A 15,415-nucleotide genomic window follows, 5' to 3' on the forward strand; every position below is an offset into this window, starting at 1 on the left:
GGAAATTAAACATGAGTGCCGCTCAAAGTTGGATGATGAAGAAGGAAAATACGGTGAAGTGTAACTGCCCAATTTCTTTGTTATAATTGGCTGATACACTTTAACCCTTTCTTTTGTGAGGAATACATGTTTAAGCCAATGCTACTGAGACACCTACAGTGTTTATTTTAAGTAAACAGCCCAAATGTGCCGAACACTTAAACGACTCAAGTGCTTATATGTGGTGAATCAGTGTCAGCCATCATCTGCATCAGTTTTTACGTTATTCATATTACGAATAACATCAATTTAATGATAGCAGTGTTAGCAGTGCATAATAGGAGCAGTGTGTGAAGCAGGTCCACGGCAGCATGCAGTCAGCAGCAACAATCCACAGCAGCATGCAAGGCGAAAGAGCGCAAAAACTTACAGAGTAACAGGAGCATTAATGGATCGTGTGTCACGAGTTTCTAGTTTAGTTCTGGTTTTGTCTTGTATTTCGGTGTTCAGTTATTATTTCTTGTTTTACCTTGTCACTTTGTCCCTTGTCATGAATTCTTATTGTTTAGTTTTGTATTTAGTTTATTCTGTGTTTTTGTCAGTATTTAGTCTTGTTTTGTTAAGTATTTCACTTGTGTCTTTTTGATTAGATCATTTCCTGTTTTACTTTGTCACCTTGTCTCTCATGTTGGTCCACTTCCTGCCTTTGTGTTTCCTGCTTGTTTGATTATGTGCCCTGCCCTGATTGTTTTCACCTGCCCCTTGATTGTCCCAACTGTGTCTGATTAGCCTCACCTCCTAAGTTTATTTAGTCTTTGTGCTCCCCTGTCTGGTGGCCAGTTCATTGTCGTCTATCCTGTGTGAGTCTATGTCTTTGACCTTGCTGGTGTGATTTTGTTCCTTGTGTCTTCTCTGGATTATCTTCGTGCCTCCCCTGATTTCCTCGTAGCTCCTCATGTTCCTGGTTTTGTTTGTACGTTTTTTGCTGTGTCTTTTGATTTTCCTTTTTGTCTTTTGTTGGAGTTTAGATTTTGTTTGCGCATTTTTGCCTTTTATTTAATTAAATCCGTATATCTTAGTCTGCTTTTTTGGTTTAACCGCAAACCGTGACATTGTGAATGCATACAGATACAGAGAGAGTTTGAGAGGCAGGAGCTCGGTGTATCAAGGATCCTTACAGTCTGAGCCTATAACAGCATGTCTAGGGGCTGTTCCAAGGCAAGCCTGAGGCAGCCCTAACTATAGACTTTATCAAAAAGACTACTTTATAGAAGATTACATAAGAGCTCTAGATGGGTAATACAGATCTATTAACTCCATAAGATTAGTAATATTGAAGGAGCAGGAAGAGTATAGGGAGAAATCCTAAGAAATTGCAAACTGCCTTCTAGTTAATAGTGAGATAAGAAATAGGACACTATAGATAGAAGTTTGATAGGCTAAATACTAAACACTACAAACACTAATTAAAGGGCCTGTATATCACAAGATATAATTAACATGATATGTCTCAGTTTATTTAATCTACAAAACAACTCCTGTCATGTCAAAGTGACACTGAGTTGGTATTGTCCCGCTACAAAAAAGTAAGTTCTTGCATGGAGACTGAAGCCACTGCAAAAGACAAATAAATAGTCTAACATATAAACCCCAATAAGTCCGGAAATTATTAAAGTATGTGCCGTCAGGAAGGGTGGAATATGATTTCTGATTTTCTGCTTAGATGACACTGGACATATTCATGTAAGCCAGAAAAAACTGAAAGATGAGTAACACAAAGACAATAATGCACCACAGCTTACAAAGGAGAGTCTAAAAGTGCTGGGAACACACATGCATAGAGCTCGTTAAAGGGCCAGTTCGCCGATTTTCTACCTCAGTCCTATCATGCTATTATGGGGAGCTAATGCCATTATGGTAGAAAAAAATGCAATCTGCTTCTCCAATGGGCCCTGGAAAACCTTTGCCGGACTGCCAACATGCGCCACATGGCAGAGGCCAGGGAGCTTGCTAAACTACACTTCCTCAATCTAGGACGCCCGCCTCCGATGTCATGTCTCGTTCAAAATCGTCAGGTTTGAAATGTAGACTGCAGACTCCACGTTTTTTTAGACGATCCACCGCTATATTCTTCTCGTATTTTGGATTCTGTTCCGCTCTGAGCCATCGCCTGCAGCGATCAATGTCCTTGAATGGCAAACGGTAGTATTTCACTCCAGCGTCTCTCACTGGGCCGTTCCTTTCAGAGGGTTTGCTGGGTGTTGTAGGAATGTAGAATGAGCGAAACCACGAGCTGTCTTTCTCCACAGCTATGGCGCCAATTTCAAATATTATTGCTTCTATTGATTAGAGAGAACACCAGCTCTGTCTGACAGCGGCTTCTTCCAGGGGCGAATTGCTCCTTTCAGAAATGTTCAGTGATCCCTCGATTGGTTGTATGCGGAAATACTGAGCAAAGCTGAATATTCACAGAACATTGATATGAGAAATATATTTTGATTGAATTTTGTTGGCTTTGTTTAACAGGTTTAAATGACTGGAGCTGCAAAGCTAATACATCTTTTTTTTCGGGAGTCAAATGGACTGTACTTTTCTAGTCTTCTGACCACTCAAGGGACTTTTACACTACATGTCACATTCACCCTTTCAAACTCACATTCGCACACTGATGGCAAAGGCCTAAGAGCCAGTCTCCAACCAGGAAATATACACATTCATACACCGATGGCTATACCTTTGGGAGCGATTTGGTGTCTTGCACAAGGACACTGCTACATGTGACTGTAGCAGTCAGTGATCGACGACCGACTCCACCACTGAGCCACAGCCGCCCGCTGTTATATCACATATAATATCAGAAACTAAAACATATTTTGTTTCTAAGGCAAACATAACTCCCAGCTGTAACTGCTATTTTCATAGTCGAGCCTCACATTACCGAGCTCTGTAATACAATGAGATGATGCAATATGATGAAAGCCTACTGCCGACTGTTCTTTCGATCAGGTATGTCTGAAGTGCCTGCTAGCTCAAAAACATTTGAGTGTGTGTGTGTGTGTGTATCCCACCTCTTCTACTCCATGACTTGAATTTCACAGCTCGAGCTCCTCATCCCTCACCATAAACCAAAAAACAGAGACTACTACTTTGGCAAATCTTCAATGCCTTGCTCTTGTTATTCTCCATCCATCCCTTCCGTCCCACTCCTCCTCTCCTTTTACTTTCTCTTTGAGTTGTTGTGTCTGCCTCGCTGCATTCCCTGGCAGCTCTCTGATTCAAGCTCTTGTTTTCTCTGAGCCAGACTCTCCCCAATGCAATGTCCTATTAGTGCAAATGAGACACGTGAGCCAGTCTACATTCTCCTTTCCCCCCAGACAGCCTATCAATTACCATAATGGAAAGTTATGATGAAGGCTTTTACTGCATCTGTACTTGACATGTTCGGATGTCCAGATGTAAATATGGTCAGCTGTCTGGACTATAAATTAAATAACATCTAGTATCAAAATAAAATATGGCAGGGAACACATAAGGTTGTCTCTATCAGCTGTTAAAAACCATAGACTGTACAAATAATGGACATAGCCAACGTGAGGTCACACATTGGTGTCTTGACTGTGTAAACGAAGCCGAAATATGGCTGCCGCCATGTTGGTGTACTGGAGCCTGAAATGGCCATATTTAGATGAGAGGGTGGTGGTGCAGAAAAGCTAAACAGTCTGTGTCTGAGCCATTAGCTTGTGAATGAGCTAGTTTAATTTTGAGGACGTGATTTTGTTTGTGGCTGTGACTGACTACAGGTGTTTATTTATCAGACTTAAGAAGTAGCGGACTCGCTGCTCGTTCACCCGGTGGTGAACGACACGTAACGGGAAACTTAAAATAACCGATTTTCTCATCACTACGGTCCGCTGTAATCTCTCTGGGGAACAACTTCTGGCTCCTATTTCCTGGCCGATGATTATATAAATGTTTGATAAACACTGAACAGGCAAACAAGCCAGGTATGGCCTGCTACTTAGTGCAAAAAGATATATTACAATAATACTCGCATTTAACTCAACGAAAAGTTGGAGCACAGACTTCTTGTGCAACCATAAAGTTCCAAAAATCCAAAGAGACACAGATTATTTGTCCAAACTTTCAGTTCAGTGACTGTGTGTCTGTGTTGACATCTAGCTGACAGCCAGCAGGATCCACCTGTCACTAAAGTGACCCGGCTCCTGTGATTTAAGTCTGAATATAATTACAACGGTACCCCGTATAGTTATCTTGAACAATAAAATTAGCTATTTGTAACAAAACTGTTTTTTGTCCCAGGATGTAAACACGTTTATTTCTGCTATAAAAATGGCCGTTTTTACATCTGCCTCAAAGTTATTTCTTGGCTTCTCGAGCCAGCCTCAAGTGGCCACTCGAGGAACTGCAGTATTTTGCACTTCCGCATTGGCTTAATTTTTCCACACTAGAGTTGCTGCTTGTTAAAAACTTGAAGGGAGATTTAAGATTTAATTTAAAGACCACTTCACAAACTGTGCATGAGGACTTTAAATATCCAGGCAGACATAAATTTGAATGCTTTTAAAAATCTTTTGCAAATGAAAAGCGCAAAATCACAGGAGGAAGCAACTTCATGTCTTCTACCTCACCAGAGCCAAATTGGGGTTCTACTTATTAAATATAGTCACTGATTACATTGTTATGTCAATAAATGAATACCATGTTGATCGTGTGGCAGTAGTATAATTACCATGACTACATAAGTCTATTCCTGGTCAGCATCTTTTGCATTGCTTTGAATCACTGTGTTATTGCTGGTACCATATAATACATATTACAGTCTTGCATCTCTGACCACAACATACAATTCATAAAGAAACTATTTTTCACTGATGTCAATACTAACCACTGATAAAAGATGGCAGAGCACTTCATCCTCCCTCAGCTCTGCCACTAAGAACCAGTGAAGAAGACCTCTTATGCAAACCATAGGCATGTTTTTCTAGGAATAAAGAGACAGTAATGAAGAGCTGCACTGTGCATGGCCCTGAATTAGGCTTTATGGTGTTCTACAAGCACTGGTGAGGCCAGACATCTGCAGAGCTTGTGTACGAACTGCAGATGCAGAGAAGGAGCCAGAGCAGTCAGCCACCTGGGAAGTTACATGGCCTTGAATGAAACATTAAAACATCACATCATCGACACATACTGTCTCTTTATCCACTTTTTCACTCTCACACAACCATAGCCATAAAGTGAGCAAACAGAAACATTTACTTACACAACAGCTGAAGATAATCAAACTATTTACAAAAAGTTGGAGCGCTCTGAACATAAATCACGTTGAAGTGATTGCTGTTCAAACACTTTCTGCCTGTCTACAAACCGAGCCAGCCGAGGCAAAATATCTATAAAATCAATTGTCAATCATTCTCTATGTCAACTCTGCAGCATTATATTATCTGCATCCAGGAATATTTTCTGCAGATGACCTGGCTGTGTTCCCAGTATTACAAGTCTCTCTAACATGTGTTTAGTCACTCAGAAAAGTTGTGTGTGAGCGCTGCAGGGTGACCTGCTGCTGTGAATCATGACTGTGATTACTGATAAGCCCCCTTTTTGAAGGCCTGGGGTGTGTTTAAGCTGTGAGTGTGTGTGTGAGACAGAAAACCAGACTGCTGCCAGATCCTGTTAAAGGTTATCTGCCTGTGCAACAGACCTGCACATCCAAAACGCATGACAACATATAAACAAAGAATATGACACACACTTCTCCCTCTCTCTCCCTCCCCCTATTTCTCACTCCCACTCCCATCTGAATCCTTAAATCTGCTGGAGTCCACATCCCCATGTTAATAATGGATCGAATGGCGAATGTGGTAAAGGTCACTTGTAGTTACAAACCTGCAAAGAATTATAAGCCCACCCCGTAGTTTTCCTCAGATTTACAAATCATTTTAGCATCATTCAGATTCCTGTTTTGTTTTCATGGCCCACACCTGCTGTACTCTTATACCCTTTACACGCCTTACAGAGCACCAAACAAAGTTAGAGACTAGCTTGTGAAATAGTTAGTTAGAAGTCTAAAACAGGTGTGAACACTAGGGGGGAATTCACTAAAGGACTGCATTGCTTTTGCGCCCGCTAAACCTGTGCAAATGAGACAAAAAGACACACTCACACTCAGAGGGTTGAATGCACCCCAAAGTGTGCTGCAGAGCAAACGGCGTCTCTTTACTCCGGGGACGTTTGCGCATATTTACATGAATTATTATACAAACATTCTGGCCCCCTTCTATGCAAATGATCGTCGTGGCAAAAAGCGTCTAATTCACAAACGCCAGCGCTAACAGCACAGCGCAGTCAGACTGAAAATATTACCGTCTGCAGAGAGCTGGTGGTAACTGCGCCGCAGTATTACAAGGGCCGTTATGAGGGCTGTCAGTTTCAAGCAATCATGGAAAAACAATTCCACCTTTTGTGTGATCAAAAAATGTATTTTCTTTTAAATATAATCTGTTAAGATATAGTTATTAATACTATAATCGGGAGACCAATCAGATCGGATCAGATTTGCTTGCAGCTAGATGTGATTCTCAATAATGACAAGAAAAAGAATAAAAAGTAAACAATGCACATTCAAGGGAGAGATGTTCTACATACTGTAGAGAGAAATGTGGTCTGTCGTGAAACAATGTTTTTCTCTTTAAGTAAACGGACAGTTTTTGGGGGGCATATCTGTTAATGTGGACACAGTTTTGCTTATTAGGAAAGTTAAAAGAGATTTTCTGAGGTATCTTTAAACTTAGAGCAATCTACCTCCATTGTTTTATGCTAATCTGGGCTGAACACACTTTTGAAAAGAAAGTAAATATTTCACATGGAGTTAACTTTTTCCAAGGTGGCCAGATGCTTTAAAAAAGATGAATTTATCTTAATTAAATCAGCCAGCGCACCTTTTCTTTGCAGAATTTTAACCCCCTCCAAAAACCTGTTTATTTTTTGCTTGCGGAACAGCTGGAGAACTCTCCCTCTCTCTCTCCCACATCTCCCCCACCCCATGTGGTGCAGTGCATTAGGTGGTTTGCAGAGCAGCAGAGACAGACTGATCTCCTTCCCTGCCGCCTCTACATCTGGCTGCGTTGCGTTAAACCTCCCAGCTCGGCCGACAGATAAGCCGCGGTGATGGATACGAGGTGTCACCATCCTAAGCCCTGCCTATCTATTACAGTGCAGCAACCTTTTCATGTGGTGGCTCTGTATATGTGTGTGAGCAGGTTGTGTGCGCGTGTGTGTGTGTGTCTGTTCCTTGGCTGGGAGGATGGTTCACACATTAGGTCGGTGGGTGTGTGAGGTGAGTGGGTGTTTCGAGGAGCTGTGACTGTAAAGGAAATTATTAGTGGGAGGAGAAAACTGAACAGCAGAGATAGAGAAAGATACGGGGGAACAAAATAGAGAGAGACAGATGGAAGGAGATTCAGCCCACAGATGCGAAAAGTCAACATCAAACTTGAGACGGATATTTGTTTATACAGCGGCAAGTCCAAATTATAATCTCCATTATTATCACATAAAAAATGACATTCATAACACTCCGATGAAAATAGTTTTTTTGTCAACTTTTTAAAAAATACCCTGTAACTGCTAAAACTAGAACTAAAAGTATAACCATCATAATAGAGACGCCCTGTTTCATGACCTTTGACCTTTTGGAAGTACAGGCAAAACTTAATGTCAGCATTCGGCAAATTGATGCCACAAGCTTAAAACATTGTTAAGCTTTTGGCTGCACACCAGTAATTAATATATATAATATAAAGCAACATTATGCTTATTAATATATAATTATAAATATAAACACACACACACACACACACAAATATGTGCAAAATTGTATATATATATACAGTATTGTGCAAAAGTTTTAGAGAGGTGTGAAAAAATGCTGTAAACTAAGAATGCTTTCGAAAATATGAATAATAATTGTTTATTTTTATCAATTTACAAAATGATAAGTGAGCAAAGAAAAGAAAAAATCTAAATCAAATCAATATTTGGTGTTCCTACCCTTTGCTTTCAAACCAACATCAATTCTTATAGGTACACTTGCACAAAGTCAGGGATTTTACAGGATTAAAGTCAGGTGTATGATCAACCAATTATACCAAACAGGTGCTAATGATCATCAGTTTCACATGTAGGTTGAAACACAGTCATTAACTGAAACAGAATCAGCTGTGTAGGAAGCTTAAAACTGTGAGGAACAGCCAAACTCTGCTACCAGGGTGAGGTTGTAGAAGACAGTTTCATGTCACAGGTCATAGACCACGGCGAGACTGAGCACAGCAACAAGACACAAGGTAGTTATACTGCATCAGCAAGGTCTCTCACAGACAAAGATTTCAAAGCAGACTGGGGTTTCAAGATTTCAAGCTCTTTTGAAGAAGCACAAAGAAACAGGCAACGTTGAGGATCGTAGGCGCAGTGGTCGGCCAAGGAAACTTAGTGCAGCAGATGAAAAACACAACAAGCTTATTTCCCTTTGAAATCGGAAGATGTCCAGCAGTGCCATCAGCTCAGAACTGGCTGAAACCAGTGGGACCCAGGTACGCCCATCTACTGTCCGGAGAAGTTTAGCCAGAAGTGGTCTTCATGGAAGAGTTGCAGCCAGAAAGCTTCCGACATGGAAACAAGGCCAAGCGCCTCAACTATTCACGAAAACATAGGAACTGGGGTACAGAAAAATGGCAGCAGGTGCTCTGGACTGATGAGTCAAAATGTGAAATATTTGGCTGAAGCAGAGTGGAGGTTCCTTGCAAGTTTGGTGCTGCATTTCTGCAAATGGAGTTGGAGATTTGGTCAGGATTAATGGTGTCCTCAATGCTGAGAAAAACATCATGCAATACCTTTAGGGAGGCGTATGATTGGCCCCAAATTTATTCTGCAGCAGGACAACGACCCCAAACATACAGCCAATGTTATTAAGAACTACACTACCAGTCAAAAGTTTGGACAATGGGAAAGTGTGTCCAAACTTTTGACTGGTAGTGTATCTTCAGCGTTAAGAAGAACAAGAAGTCCTAGAAGTGATGGTATGGCCCGCCCAGAGCCCTGATCTCAACATCATTCAGTCTGTCTGGGATTACATGAAGAGACAGAAGGATTTGAGGAAGCCTACATTGAAGGCAAAGGGTGGTCAAACCAAATGTTCATTCACTGCATTTTATTAACTGATGAAAATTAACTATTAACACTTCCTGTCATTAGTTTGGTGCTGGCAACGTAAAGTCGTATGTAAGGTGTATCAGAACATTTTTACGGATAACATCTTTCTGCAAAAGCAATGAGAGGAAGAGCAAATATTAAATTGGAAAACGTAAGCAAATAACTGAAAGATAAGCTCAGCAGAGTTGAGTAAAAGGTAAGTTGGGTGATTGGACAATTGGTTAGTACAAGCAACATCATTTACATATCACATAGTCATTTAATCCTTTCAATCCCTGCTCCCCATGTCAAACATTCACAATGCATAAACTGGTTAAAGTGATCTGAGAGAAGTGTCTGTGAGCATTTCTGTGAGTGCAAGTTGTATAAATTTGCACTTACAATGCTGTATCGATCTTTTCTTCCCTGCAAGCTTCTGTCCTGGGGGAGCTTGTTGTGCTGTCCACTTTCATGTCCAAAATGTTCTACTGCTGTAAAGTAGTTCTTAAAAGCTTTAGTAGCTATGGCCTGTTGGCAAAAGTCCTAGAAGCTCTTAAACCTCCATACAGCACTAAGACCTTCCTCCCCAATCCCTAAGCTACAAGAAATATTCAAGACCCTGATGGACCAGTTGGGATGTGAAAGTTCAGACCTGTGATCTGGAGGGTTACTGGCTGGAAAGTTCATAGATGTGGTATGAAGCAAACTAAGAACTTAAGCATGGAGCTGATCCAAAATCTGACTGTTTTACAAGGTTAACATCATGTTTATTATTGTTACCATGACTATGCATGTTACCTAAGGAAGGTTGACTTTGTCCCTTCTTGAACTCATAAATCAAACTTGTTAAATTACATTTTGGTGACACAAATACCAGCACTGTTTCAAACCAAGCGGACAGTCGAGAGGAGATGTCATGAGTCAATCTAGTTTAGTTATGATGTTTTGTATTTTGGTGTTTTGATATTATTTCCGGTTTTCTTTGGTCACTTTGTCTCTTGTTGTCATAAGTTCTTGTTGTTTAGTTTGTATATTGTGTTCCTGTCTGGGTTTAGTCTGGTTTAGTTGTGCATTTCATTTAGAGAATTTCCTGTTTTACTTTGTAGTCCTGTCAGTCCTGAGTTTGGTTCCTAGTGTTTCCTGTTTTATTTTGTAGTTCTTGCCCCTTGTATGTCATGTCTTGTTTTACTTCCCGCTTATTAGATTGTGTGCCCTGCCCTTATTGTGTTCACCTGTGTTAATTAGTCTCACCTGTCCCTGATTACCCTGTGTGTATATAGTCTCTGTGTTTCTACCCTTTTGTGCCAGTTAATTTGCGTCTATGTCCGTGACCATCCAGTATCCTCGTGCCTCATGTTTCTGTGTGGATTTTCATCTTGGCTTTTTGTGTTTCTCCCTCGTTTTTGATTCCTGGAAGTAAGCCTTTTGTTTTTGCCTTGTTTTGTATCTTGTTTTATTTAAATATAGCCAAGTTAGTTAGCGTCCTACCTTGGAGCAAACAAAGGAGTTTTTGTTTGATCGATGGAACTTTGAGGAAAGCTGCTGTCAGACTTGCAGATTCAATATGCACACCGTTACGCCTAGTTACAGTAGCTAACGTAGGATTGGACTGTGGCCGTTCACGGGAGGGGCTTAGCGAGGGGTCAGTTGCAAACAATTATCCTTGCAGTTCACAGGTTGGCTAAACCACATTGAGGTAAGAATTCTGATGTCATCCTGGAAGTGGATGTTTGACAGGGCCAGGAGGTTTGTAAAGGGAGGTCAGTCACTTCAACAAATGCACACACACACAGAAGCAAGGACAATGGCCAGAAAGGAAGGAAATGGGGATTCATAGGGGCACTCACTCATAGACATATATTTCTTTGTATGTGTGTGGTACCTGTGTGTTCACAAATATCCATGAAGTTATGTACTGGCATAGATTTTGCCTACAGTATGTAAAAACATGCAGTAAAAGCAACCCTTGGGCACCATAAAGCCACATTTTACATTACATGCTGTTGCCCCTCAGCTAAATATGTAAACACAATGCTGCTCTCCATTGTTCTTCATAATGAGTTGATTTTCAGAGTGAGGCTCACGCTGTGTTTTTCATTTTCCCATGTTGCCGTGTGGCTTCGGAGATGCAATTAAAGTCATTGTTTCACGAGGGCATGTTGCCTGTGAGCAGGAATGAAAAACACAACAACACAGCTACAGCACCTTGTCGAGTACGCACAGCTTTCTGTAGTCAGTTTCATGCAGCCAAAGCACATACACATACTTACACATAATTACAACTTAAAGCCACAACAATTAGAACCTAATCAAATTTTCCTTTGTGCTTGTCAACAATCTTCCCCGCATACATTTTTCACTCATTTATCTCTTTATACCTGCATGCTCCGACGGACCTCCATTTTCCAGAGGTGTTAGTAGGCATATTCGCCTCTCTCTTTGTCTCTCCATCTGTCTGTTTTTTCTCTTCTCTCTACATCTCCATCGCAGGCTCTTGGTCTCTAACCCTCCTCCTGTCTTTGTGCAGTATTTTGCATTTGAAAAGACCACCCATGGGTTCAGGAAGGGGCAGATTCTCAGAGAGGAATTGGTTTAGAATATTAATTGTTTTTTTTTTCCTGGGAAAACTGCCCACATGAACACTGCCTGCCACTTTCATTTAGGTCTCTGTTCTGCATCAACAAACGACACTGCAGATGCAGGCGAGGCTGGGGAGATAATCGGTTTGAATCAAGCTAGCTAGCTTAGCTACTTTTCTTTTATCTTTTATCATGTATAAAATCGTGATCAAGTTTCTGGGGGTAATATACATATTGTAAGATAAATTCTATACAGTACAGCACTTGGAACATTTGTGCTTTAACCTATTATGCGCTTATTCTTGCACCACTAATGTTTTCACCTAAATGGGGCCTATGGACACAGCATTTTTGTTGCAAGTTATGTAGCAAAAAAAGAAGTAAGCATCCTAAAGCCCCTCAGAAAAAGACTGACTTTCTCTTTTGCATGGCAGCTAACCATTAGAAACTTGCCTATAACTTTTAGGCTGTCAAAAGCCTTTGACGATAACACACTGGTTAACTGACAAATCAGGGTTGAACTCAGGCATGTGATGCATTGTTCATGATTTAAACTGGGTTTGGTGATGATGAGTGGGACAGAACATTGTTTGTTGTCTTTGTTTAAGGCTTTGTCTTTCATAAGTGATCATTTTTCAGGTATCACCTCATCTAAATGACCTCCCTTGTTATTTCCAGACCCTTTCCTTCCCTGCCTCTTCAACCTGCACCACACTATGTTATTGCATCTGTGGTGAGCTCAGAGATTGATATGATAAACATGTCTTCCAGGGTTCCGACCCTCCATACCCTGATCATACCAAATCCAGAGTTCCTTTCAAACCTCACACTACTCCGACAATAGTGCCGTCCTTAATTGTCACCCGTATCGAGCCTATAACCAGCCTACCCTTCTGGGAGAGTATCGGATGGTAATCAGCGCGGCAGTCTACACTTAGTGCCGTCGCTCAGAGCCTCTGACGTCACGCCGACATGCCTCTATGATTAGTTCTGGTTCAGATCCAGCTGACCTGCATTGTCAGCCGTGATCAGCGTCTTGCAAATGGCTGTAATGGGACAAACACTGTTCATTAAGGGCTCGCAGTGTTTTTCATTGAAACTACGCATTGTGACGCAGGGGAACGTGGTTAAAGGCTGGGGCGGCCATTCTGTCTGGAGCCAAAAGTTTAGGAATGTTTCTGGCATGATTGTGAAGAGATCTACCTCACATCTACCTCTATACACCAAATTGTACTATCAGTCAATTTTGTTGGACAGTTGATTAAAAGAATGTTATCCCAGTGGCAATATCTAATATATCTAGATTTTTAAAAAGTATAATATCTTAAGATAAAGTTCAAGCAGGAAGACGCTCTCTCGCTCTCTCGCCTTCAGTCCGTCCTGCTCTGGCGATCAGCTGATTATGAGCGTTTACTCATTTAAGAACTAAACCAACCAGAATGTGCCTCGACATCTGTCGACCAATCATCCAGCTGCTGTCACATTATAAATCCGTCTGTCTCTCTTCCGCAAGGCTGTTTGTCATTTCAGTAAGAACATTGTGAACCTCCTCCACCAGTCGCCTCCAATAAATCTCATCAGTGTCCAAGTCCAGCTCTTCAGCTCATCCTGCATCCTTTCTTCACTAACACCACCAGTGTCTAGACTCCATCGGGGTTATCTATCCTGCTCTTGGCTTCACTGCCCCTTTCAGCACATGAAAACATTACGATGGGGTCTTCCATAAAAAGTAGTTCCCTCATAATAAAGTTTCTCCTGATTGAAATAGAATATGTTGCTTCAAGTCTCATGTTATGCTTATAGGCTGAATTGAATTATGAGCATGTTTTGACTGCAGCGCACACTTATGGGACATTTGTTCTGTTGGGTACCACCCCCTTCGTCCAAGATGCTTTCCACTGCACCAGGGCAAGTTGTTATATGAACATTTGTGTGGACAATTATAGTCAAAGGTGAGTTTTATGACTTATATTTTACATCTTAGATGAAGAGCTGCACAAAGCCACTTCTCTTAACTGCGTTCATCAAAAAAACATCCCATATTGGTTATTTATCTGTCAGGTGGTTGATCAGTGGGTTGAGCATCAGCAGAGTCCACAGCAGACTGTAGGACAGGTATATTATAACTTGATCTTTCACATCATCATTGACATGAAGTCCTCTGAGCTTTAATCACATTCCGATGCAATGACTTTAGTCTAGTCTCAGCCGTCTGGAGAAGCCGAGGCCTCTGCTGTTCTCCAGCTGCTGCTTCAAAACACATCTGGTTATTGACTCATACATCATGTTGCTTCTTTCATTTTCTCTAATTATAAGATTAAGTGCTTATTGGTCTAACCTGTGACTTCAGGTCACCCGCAGCACTTACTGCTATCATCTGTTTATCATGAGAGAGTCTTTTAGTGAAATTATTCGACTGCAGACTCTTAAACTATGACTTTATCCTTGGTCAGGACTTTATTCTTACAACATTACAAAGTTTTAACACAGTGGAGACGATGAAAATGTGTTTGTGTCTGCACAGTATGAAATAAATGTTTTTGTTGGAACCACTTTAAACTAAAGAAATGTTCTCACAAAAGCTGAAACTTTTTGTAATTTGGAAACATTAAAATCCCTCTTTCCAAAATGATGTTTTTTATTTGGACAATTAGAAGTTGCCTCTGCGCTGCTGAGACTGTGCTTGATTAAAAGCTGTCTTGCACTCCCATTACTTTTGTTGCACTTGTAAGGGTTACACTTTTATCATTCTTATTGGTCCATGTAGTCCGGTGACCTCATGACTTCTACTTAGGCACAGCTCTAATAAGCTGTTAGAATAAGTGAAAACACCTGTGTAAGTGTGCAGATCCTTTCAGATCAGAAGCACAAGTAACTTTTTAGAGAAAAACAGATGGAAAAGCGAAGGACTTTTCTGTTAACATGTCAATGGTTTTGAGTCTGTGTAGGTAAGTTGGTTTATTTTCTACCTGATTTCTTCACTGTAAAGATTTGAGATAAAAGGCAAAAGCTAAAAATGATATTCATAATTGATCTCTTTGCGATTTCAATAAAGTTTGGTGGTACGCTGTTTCATTTTCTCCATGTTCATATAACTATTAATGCTTTCATGACATCACTACAGCATACATTTACTGATACCCCAGCTTGTCATTTATTGAATGGGTGGGGACCTATGATTCTATTAGTCTAAGGGGCGTGGTTTATGCAGTGTTATGGGGCGTGGCTTGCTGTTTGTGTTTATGAAAGGGGCGGGGCATACGGGTTGTTGATTGTATTTGTTAAGAGGCGTGGCTAATGCAAAGTAACGGGAGGGGCCTGTTCTGTGGAATTCTGTGGGCGTTCCCTGATGTTTGTATTTTTATTGAATGGGCGTGGACCTATGTTAGTATTGTTTAAGTGTAACTCTGACAGGGCCTACTGTTTGTTTTTATGAATGGGTGGGCGTATGGATTGTTGAAATTCACGAAAGGGGTTATCGGCATGTCACGGGGCAGGCCTAATTTTTGGAAGGGGCATGCCCTGGTGTCTGTTTATTACTGAATGGTTGTAAAGGGTGTGGCTTATACAGAGTTATGGGGGGGCCTGGTATTTGCGTTTATGAAAAGGGCGGGACATATATATTGTTATCAGGGCTTCAAGCAAATACACCA

Source organism: Semicossyphus pulcher, unplaced genomic scaffold (assembly GCF_022749685.1).
Source record: "Semicossyphus pulcher isolate SPU_LCO1_2020_fin unplaced genomic scaffold, fSemPul1.0.p SCAF_16, whole genome shotgun sequence".
Classification (NCBI taxonomy): Eukaryota; Metazoa; Chordata; class Actinopteri; order Labriformes; family Labridae; genus Semicossyphus; species Semicossyphus pulcher.